A 10,480-nucleotide genomic window follows, 5' to 3' on the forward strand; every position below is an offset into this window, starting at 1 on the left:
CATGTTAGATCTGACCTAGGCCTTGTCCCATAGTATAATCCTATGGTATAAACATGATTTAAAATGTGTATATACACTGTAGATAAAGTTATTATATGTGTGTTATGGTTAGTATATAAATATTATATTACTGAGCTGAGGTTTATTGTCTTACAGATGAATTGTCAAAACACTTTTGGACAGAGCAGATATGGTCTAAATGGATCTGAGAGCTAGCATTATAGCCCCTAAGTGATAGAAGAGGCACCATAGGTTGTGTTCATTGTTTTGTCTCCTGTATTGATCGTCTGAATGATATAACCCTAACACTCTCAGTATGTGGCTGGTCTGAAAGGGCCAGGAGAGACCTGACGAATCAATGGGCTGGGAGACCCAGGAGAGGGTTAGGATGAGGGAGGTCAGATCAGACGGCCAGAGGGCATCAGCTGTGTATAACTGATGGGCAAAGCAGTGGAGTGGAAAGCATACAAACATGGAAATCGAGGGGGATTACCCACATGAGTATCCTGGGAGCAAACACTGTATTCAAAAAAGGTTACCATGGTTTCACTGAGTAACATATTTTATTAAACCATCTAATCTTAAACCTGAGCGATGCAATAACAGATCAGAATATATGCCCCCTACCGGTCTCTCTCAGACCTCTGGCCTTTTTCATGAGTCATCGTTGCAGTGTTATAACCGTCTCAGTATATCTGGGCAGTCCTCCAGCGTCAGATGACACAACGTCAGTCAAGTTTTCAAAACAACATCAGTGTGATGCTGGGGGGAGAATAAGAAGACAACTATGGTAAGGAAAGTGATAATCTTGTGTGCTAATTGACTCATATTGTTTTGAATGTATGACGTACAGTACAGAGGGCCGTATGCTCAACTGTCTGTTACATTTCTTAGTTGATTAATATATTTTGTATTACAACCATGTTAAATATTGTTATTTTTCTTGCCAATATAGTATCAAGTAATAATGTTTTAAATTTCAATTATTCAAAATTCACATTTTGTCATCCAGTACAATAAAAGCAGAGAAAAACTGAAAAGCTGAAGTACATTTCAAGAGAAAGCCATTTTAACCGCTAATTCTGTTTCTGTTGGCCTAAATGACACAGATGGCTTCAACTGTGGCAGAGAGAGCCATAGGAGCAATCATTGGAGCAGCTGTGGCAGACGCAGCAGGTAATTTCATGGGACTGATATCTTTTCATTAACAGTAATATCCCAATAAGATACTGCAGCACTGGCTCAAACATAGCTCTGATGTAATGTCTTGGTGTTAATCAGTATGAGACAGCTGCACAGCTGCACAGCTGTCACTGATGATATTAAGAGTATTAAAGGGTGTTACCCTACTCTGTTTTCTCAACAAAGTTAAACAACAGTGTTATAAAATCAATAATGTTCCATTTGAATTAAAGTACATACAATCAATGTCATATGGATTGATTAACATTGCGCTCTTGCTATGTGCAATATTACAAGCCGTACACGTACAGTATGGCAATTAATGATCTGGACTCGTTCTAGATTTGAAAAGTGTTCAATGTCATTATGTCTAATAACCACAGTATATAACGCATACTGAAGACTGAATATTATGACAGGGAAGTGAGTTGGATCCAAGCTGATGAAACCCCTATTTCTGGTTGTAGATACCTTATACTACATCCACAGGAAATAAGGGTCACAGAATATAACAATGACTCAATACATTAGGTCTATGCCAAAATAAAAGTCCAAATACTAAGGCTACACTAATATCAGTCCAGTAACTTTCTCTTTTCTATGTACCCCACCCTAACAGCCCAGCCCATGCATTGGATTTACAACCCAGAGCGACTGAAGGAGGTTCTGTCAGATCTGGAACCGTGTCCAGAGTTCCGCCCTCAGTCAGCTAACCCGTTCTACCGCAGAGAGACCGGAGAGCAGACGTGCTACGGAGACCAGGCCTACGTACTGCTAGAGTCACTCAGTCAATGTGGAGGTAGCATACTGACACCCAATAGGACGAACATCCAATGGCCTAATGTCTTGCTAAATAAAGAACATTTCACGTCGAGTTAGTTGTATCGTGTTCACTCCATGAATGACATAATATACTCATATGCTCTATGTTTTTATTGGTAATCACTAGATGTGAACGTGGAGGACTTGACCAAGCGCATCTACAAGTTCTTTGGCCCAGACACTGTGTATGATCTTCCTCTCAATAACCCATACAGACAAAAGAACGGTAGGCAACCAATCAGCAGTCATTTCCTGTATGTGTACAAACTGTTGCTTTTCTAAGCCCCATCGTCTGACCAATGACAAGAGAAACAGTATAAAAAAAAGTGAAAAACTGACTAGTCATCTGGTCCCACAGTGGGGTAGAGTGGTTGTGTGCTTTTGTCAGTTTTTTATACCACAGAGTTCTGTTTTCCCCTTTGGTAACTTATGGGGAATCCCCTTTTGAAAAAAGAATGTTCCGGACAAAAACACTTTCCTATTGGGATATCATGAAGCCAGGGTTTTTAAACTATTCTCCACAGTATGGTGATTGAACATGTAAAACGCAGCAAAAAAAGAAACGTCCCTTTTTCAGGACCAAGTCTTTCAAAGATAATATGTAAAAATCCAAATAACTTCACAGATCTTCATTGTAAAGGGTTTAAACACTGTTGCCCATGCGTGTTCAATGAACCATAAACAATTAATGAACATGCACCTGTGGAACGGTCGCTAAGACACTAACAGCTTACAGACGGTAAGCAATTATGGTCACAGTTATGAAAACTTAAGACGCTAAAGAGGCCTTTCTACTGACTCTGAAAAACACCTAAAGAAAGATGCTCATCTGCGTGAACTTGCCTTAGGCATGCTGCAAGGAGGCATGAGGACTGCAGATGTGGCCAGGATAATAAATTGCAATGTCCGTACTGTGCGACGCCTAAGACAGGACGAACAGCTGATCGTCCACGCAGTGGCAGACCACGTGTAACAACACCTGCGCAGGATCGGTACATCAGAACATCACACCTGCAGGACAGGTACAGGATGGCAACAACAACTGCCCGAATTACACCAGGAATGCACAATCCCTCCATCAGTGCTCAGACTGTCCGCAATAGACTGAGGGAGGCTGGACTGAGGGCTTGCAGGCCTGTTGTAAGGCAGGCCCTCACCAGACATCATCGGCAACAACGTCGCCTATGGGCACAAACCCACAGTCGCTGGACCAGACAGGACTGGCAAAAAGTGCTCTTCGCTGACGAGTCGCGGTTCTGTCTCACCAGGGGTGATGGTTGGATTTGCGTTTATCGTCTATGGAATGAGCGTTACACCGAGGCCTGTACTCTGGAGCGGGATCGATTTGGATATGGAGGGTCCGTCGTGGTCTGGGGCAGTGTGTCACAGCATCATCAGACTGAGCTTGTTGTCATTGCAGGCAATCGCAATGCTGTGCGTTACAGGGAAGACATCCTCCTCCGTCATGTGGTACTCTTCCTGCAGGCTCAACCTGACATGACCCTCAATCATGACAATACCACCAGCCATACTGCTTGCTCTGTGCGTGATTTCCTGCAAGACAGGAATGTCAGTGTTCTGCCATGGCCAGCAAAGAGCCCGGATCTCAATTCCATTGAGCACGTCTGGGACCTGTTGGATCGGAGGGTGAGGGCTAGAGCCATTCCCCCCAGAAATGTCCGGGGACTTGCAGGTGCCTTGGTGGAAGAGTGGGGTAACATCTCACAGCAAGAACTGGCAAATCTGGTGCAGTCCATGAGAAGGAGATGCACAGCAGTGCCTAATGCAGCTGGCGGCCACACCAGATACTGACTGTTACTTTTTATTTTGACCCTCCCTTTGTTCAGGGACACATTATTCAATTTCTGTTAGTCACATGTCTGTGGAACTTGTTCAGTTCATGTCTCAGTTGTTGAATCTTGTTATGTTCATACAAATATTTACACATGTTAAGTTTGCTGAAAATAAACGCAATTGACAGTGAGAGAGTTTATATTTTTTTCAGTCAGCTAAAGCTGTTCACTCTCAATTGAAATGTAAAGGTCCTAAAGCTGTCCTCCCCATTGATGGCCCTTGGAGAAATGCAAGCCTCAAAGCCTTCATGAGGAACGTGGATGCAGGAAAAGAAAAGACAGGTACAGTAACATAAAGATCACCAGCTGAAAGGAAGCACGTCTGTCCTGGGTTCATTTATTATGAGTTACATTTAGACACAACCTGTTTGAAAAAAGTACAAGCTGTCAAATCGCTGATTCCTTCTGTCACTGATTCCTCACCTCCCTCTCAAGGCGCATTGGAGGATGGGCTCCAAGGTCCCTCTCCTTAGACCTCCTCCTCCAATGAGCTTTGAGAGGGACGTGAGGAATTGAGGGAATCAAAGATTTTACTTTTTCACTCTCCATTTCAGGATGTGATGTGGACTGTCAGATGGACGGGGTCACCAAGATGGCTCCCGTTGTGGCGATGTTTGCTGGGATGCCGGAGATGTTGGAGAAGGTGGAGACAGCCATACGTGTAACCCAGAACAACGATATGTGTGTGGCCATGACACTGGCTGCAGCAAGGTACTGTAGGCCTATAGAGCAGAAAATGGCTCTTAATGCATAAAGGCCTCATAAATTGTGTAATTTATCTCACTACTCACGTCCATTAACATGCTTCATAACACAATCAATGCTTAATGGGCTCCCAAGTGGCGCAGCGGTCTAAGGCACTGCATCTCAATGCTAGAGGCATCACTACAGACATCTGGTTTGAATCCAGGTTGTATCACAACAGGCCGTGATTGGGAGTGCCATAGGGTGGCGCACAATTGGTCCAGGTTTGGCCGGTGTAGGCCGTCATTGTAAATAATCATTTGTTCTTAACTGACTCGCCTAGCTAAATAAAGGTTATAAAAATGTTTTACAAAAATAAAATACTGACTATGGTTGTGGTAGGTACAATTTACGAGATTATGCCATATCTAAACTGAACAAAAAATATAAATGCAACATGTAAAGGTTTCATAAGCTGAAATAAAATATCCCCCAAAAATTCTCTAAAATGTTGTACACCAATTAATTTACATCCCTGTTAGTTAGCATTTCTCCTTTGCCAAGATAATCCATGTAGTATATCAAGAAGGTGATTAAACAACATGATCATTACTTGTGCTAGGACAATAAAAGGCCACTCTAAAATGTGCAGTTTCGTCACACAACGCAAAGCCACAAATGTCTCAAATTTTGATTTTGAAGGAGAGTGCAATTGGCATGCTGACTGCAGGAATTTCCACCAGAGCTGTTGCCAGAGAATTTATTGTTAATTTCTCTACCATAAGCCGCTTCCAACGTCGTTTTTGAGAATTTGACAGTACGTCTAACTCACATCCACAGACGTCGTGTATGGCGTCGTGTGGACAAGCGGTTTGCTGATGTCAACATTGTGAACAGAACGCTGCATTGGTGGCGGTGGGGTTATGGTATGGCAAGGCATAAGCTATGGATAACAAACACAATTGCATTTTGTCAATGTCAATTTGAAAACACAGATATACTGTGATGAGATCCTGAGGCCCATTGTCATGCCATTCATCCGCCATCACCTCATTTTCTCCATGATAATGCACGGCCCCATGTCGCAAGGATCTGTACACAGTTACTGGAAGCTGAAAATGTCCCAGTTCTTCCATGTCCTGCATACTCACCAGACATGTCACCCATTGAGCACGTTTGGGATGCTCGGGATCGATGTGTACGACAGCATGTTCCAGTTCCTGCCAATATCCAGCAACTTCGCACAGCCATTAAAGAGGAGTGGGACAACATTCCACAGGCCACAATCAACAGCCTGATCAACTCTATGTGAAGGAGATGTGTTGTGCTGCATGAGGCAAATGGTGGTCACACCTGATACTGAGTGGTTTTCTGATCCACCTCCCTACCTTCTTTTTTTAAGGTATCTGTGACAAACAGATGCATATCGGTATTCCCAGTCATGTGAATTCCAGATTAGGGCCTAATGAATTTATTTCAATTGACTGATTTCCTTATATGAACTGTAACTCAGTAAAATCTTTGAAATTGTTGCATGTTGAGTTTATGATTTTGTTCAGTATGCATTTCTTGTCAGGTTCCTGGAGCATTTCATCCTGAATGGTTCTGACCCCAATGCTCTGGACTCAGTGTTGGCCCAGCTCAACGACCCAAACAGAAACAACCCTCAGGACCTGGACAGGGCTGTTATTGGTACGACTCTAATGCCACTCCCGCTTATAAACATTCACAATCTTTCTGCTCATGCATTATTAGGGCTTCATCCCAAATGGCACCCTATTACATATTTACTGCCCTCCTTTGGACCAGGGCCCATAGAGCTCTGGTCAAAAGTAGTGCACTATTTAGGGAATAGGGTGCCATTTGATGTGCAGCCTAGCTAGAATGTTAAGTAATGATGTAGATCTCAACTGATTTATTTTACTAATCTCCTATGAGCGTTAGATTATACATATTGTATATTAAATATGAATACAATGGTGGGAACAGCCAAATCTCAGCCAGTCTGTCACGACTTCTGCCGAAGTCGGTCCCTCTCCTTGTTGGGGGGGCGTTCAGCGGTCGACGTCACCGGCCTTCTAGCCACCGCCGATCCGATTTTAATTTTCCATTCGTTATGTCTATGTCTTACACACCTGGTTTCACTCACCCAATTACCTGTTTCGTATTTAACCCTCGGTTCCCCATGTTTGGTTGTGAGTGATTGTTTGTTGTATTTGTGGTCCGTATTGTGGGCTTGGATTTATTCTTGTATTTTGATGACTTTGAGTAAAGTTACCTTTATTTACTAATCTCTGCTGTCCTGCGCCTGACTCCTCTGCACCAGCTAAACATAGACCGTTACACAGTCAAAACCTAAAAAGGTAACACAAGACTGTAAAATGTAAATGGACATAGAATCTTGAGTGGCAGGTTAATGAAGAAAATATAATTTTCCCCCAAAGTATGGTAATAAAAAATGCATATGGGAAGTGTTAAATGTTGCATTTCACTCTGCCTTTCACCATTGCAGCACAAGTCTGTCAGGTGAAGGACAACTTAGCCAAGCATTCCCCAGAGCTGATACCTGCTGTGTTCACTAACACATGAGGTAGGTCCCAAACACACACACACACACACACTAGGTAGGTGGCGTCGCCAGCACGGCTGTGGCAGCAGCAGGGTCCAGTCTGTCGACTTGGCACCGTAACCACACCATCCCAGTCAGCACATCCGTTAGCTAGTTAGTTAGTTAGCCCTGGTCGAAGAAAGTGCTTTCCTTCTCTCTAGTCTTTGATCCCGTCATTAATGAACCCGTGCTTAAATTTCCCTCCCGTCTGAAGTGGGAGATGGGAGCTCCTGCATCTTTGAACCTAAAACACATGTTAGGATGTGTGTAACTCATGTTAGGATGTGTGTAACTCATGTTAGGATGTGTGTAATTCATGTTAGGATGTGTGTAACTCATGTTAGGATGTGTGTAACTCATGTTAGGATGTGTGTAACACATGTTAGGATGTGTGTAACTCATGTTAGGATGTGTGTAATTCATGTTAGGATGTGTGTAATTCATGTTAGGATGTGTGTAATTCATGTTAGGATGTGTGTAATTCATGTTAGGATGTGTGTAATTCATGTTAGGATGTGTGTAACTCATGTTAGGATGTGTGTAATTCATGTTAGGATGTGTGTAACTCATGTTAGGATGTGTGTAATTCATGTTAGGATGTGTGTAATTCATGTTAGGATGTGTGTAACTCATGTTAGGATGTGTGTAATTCATGTTAGGATGTGTGTAATTCATGTTAGGATGTGTGTAATTCATGTTAGGATGTGTGTAACTCATGTTGGTGTTTTCCTCCATTCACCTCTCAGTTCAAAAGGATTTATTGACATGGAAAATCTAACCACATACACTGCCCAATAAAACTTAAGAAATATATTAAATGATTGATGACATGAGTAAAGAGTATGAAGACAATTACCTCTTGGTCCTTATCTGTGTCTGCGGTTCCTATCCCCAGCCTTGCCAGGTGCATTCCAGGGAGCGCTGCATGGGGTCCTGACACTGAACCAGCTGGAGGAGGCAGTCAGGGGAACCATGCGCCGCGGGGGATGCACCGCCAGTAGGGCCTCATTCATAGGGGCCTGTTTTGGAGCACAGGTAGGGTTGGAGCAAAACCCTACATTTACATTTTGGTCATTTAGCAGGCGTTCTTATCCAGAGCAACTTAGTCAGTTATACTGTCTGGCCCATGCAAATATGATCCAAACATGGAACTTTTATTCATTAGAAGTAGCTAGCTAGTATTTCAAGTAGCTAGTATTTACATAGTTGTTACATGGTCATTTGATTATAAGACATCCCACACAGCAGGATATTCAAACCTAATCATTCAAGTTATTTGTTCTATAAATCAACCTTCATCCAATTTATACATGTTGACTATAAGGTGAAGTCTATATAATGACTGAGCGATAAAACTACTTTTCTGTATCCCGTGTCCATAGTTTCAGCCTGGGTAATGAGTTTGACCTCGGATGGATTGCTTTGTGTCTGCTCTGAAGGCGTAGCATTTTATATACTGTAGCCTTTATCTGTTCCTCCTCCCTTGTCTTTCCAGACAGGTCTTCAGGGAATCCCAGAGTCTTGGAAGAACAGGACCCTCAAATATCCTGTGCTGCTGGGACTGGCTAAGAAAGTTGTAGGCTCACAGCAAGCCTAGATTTGGCACATCACGTTAAAGGCAGTTATGCAAATGTATATTACTAAATTAATGTATTGCTAGAGCTGATTAACATAACCAGTCCAACATATTATTAGGGAATATGAATTATGTATTGATTATGTATCATTTTTTTTACAACTGCTTTGTAAGCCCATTTTATAACACAGTTGTACTTTGACAAAACAGTTTATGAAAGTTACATTCTAAAGTACCATTTGACGGATGTAACTTGAACCTTGTTGCTCTGTCAAAGCTGCAGTATGTTGCAAAATGATGAGTATATGGAATATGGAATATTCTTGTCATGTATACATTAGGGTTAAAAGAGGAAGGATACGTGTGAACCATTTTTGTGGTAACTGAGTACGTAAAATGAATTAACACAGCATCTAAACTAAATTAGGAAGATTACAAATAGCATGTGTGTGTTGTAGTGCTTGCATGTATAGGACATTATTAACTTATCACATATTGCAGTTGTTTACTTCACCTTAGCTACAGCTCTGAAATACTGTCTCTATGGTTTTGGGTGGTTTTTCAGTTGAAATAACCTCTGCTCCGGTTAGAGAAACTGAGAGCTTGCAATAATTTAAAGAACAGAAATGTATTTTGCAAAAGAGGAAATGAATTTCAGCAAGTTTCAATACTCTCTATCTCTTTCTCTCTCTGGCATGGGTTCTGTTGAAGTGAAATAACAGAGACACAGAGATTTACCGTGCTGAAACAACTGAAGGGACTGCAACTTATCCCTCCCTCAAAGGAGTTAGTCTGTTTTCTTAAAACTGCTGACTTCCATATTACCATGTTCTCAATGGCTCCTCTGATGATTTTGAATATACTCTCTGCATAAAATGAAGCCAATATCTTAATATCTTTGACATGGAGTGTGGTTATGAAAACAGGAATATAAGATGTAATACAGTGTAAAATCTTTCATTGGTTTGCATGACTCTGGCTATAAGATGTGGTGAAAGTTGACTACTAGATGTTATAATTTAGGGCAGTGTGACTGAATTACAATATATGCACTTGTAAAATCATAGATAGTGACTTTGCTAACATCGACTATTACTTATTTATATGGCTGGCATGATTTAAAACAGCTGCGTTGCTCTCTCTAACCGGAGGCCATGGCTAGTCAGATCAACAGTCAAAACGACAACCTGTTAATGGCTTATTAAGTTTGCTTAAACTGCATTGGCCTACATTACAAGAGTCCAGCCTTTAAAAATGTGTAAATTTCAATCTGTATACGTTGGATAACCATAGGAGACTCAATAACTATGTGTACTGACAAAGTAGTGACAGCACATTTTATTTTAAGGCTACTTTATCATGACATTTTCCTCTTATATTGTTTTGTATGTTAAATATTTCACTAGGTGTGTTATGGTAAACTCACTGCTAGTCATCAGTGAACTGAGGCAACACAACACAGCCCTTCCAACAGGAGGAACATCAGTGTATCAATGTGTGTCTGTCTATGAGTAATGAGGGGAAGTCATTTGATCCCTCTCACCTACTTCCCCTTACCCAGCAGGCACCACAGCAGGTAACCGGCTGTATTGGAGATAATTGTATCCAGATCTTCAAGGTGTCTTGTTTTTTATCTTCAAATCTGGTCCGTGCACTGATTCACAGAATGTCTACATAGACATGTGAGAGAGAGAGAGAGAGAGAGAGAGAGAGAGAGAGAGAGAGAGAGGAGAGAGAGAGAGGAGGAGGAGAGAG

At 41.8% G+C, this 10,480-nt stretch overlaps 1 pseudogene; it reads left to right on the forward strand.

Moving 5' to 3' along the window:
* The first annotated feature begins 682 nt into the window (after positions 1-682).
* On the forward strand, positions 683-9,683 carry LOC129822921 (crystallin J1B-like; annotated as a pseudogene).
* The last annotated feature ends 797 nt before the right edge of the window (positions 9,684-10,480 follow it).

The sequence above is a fragment of the Salvelinus fontinalis genome, chromosome 25 (genome assembly GCF_029448725.1).
Source record: "Salvelinus fontinalis isolate EN_2023a chromosome 25, ASM2944872v1, whole genome shotgun sequence".
NCBI classification, from domain to species: Eukaryota; Metazoa; Chordata; class Actinopteri; order Salmoniformes; family Salmonidae; genus Salvelinus; species Salvelinus fontinalis.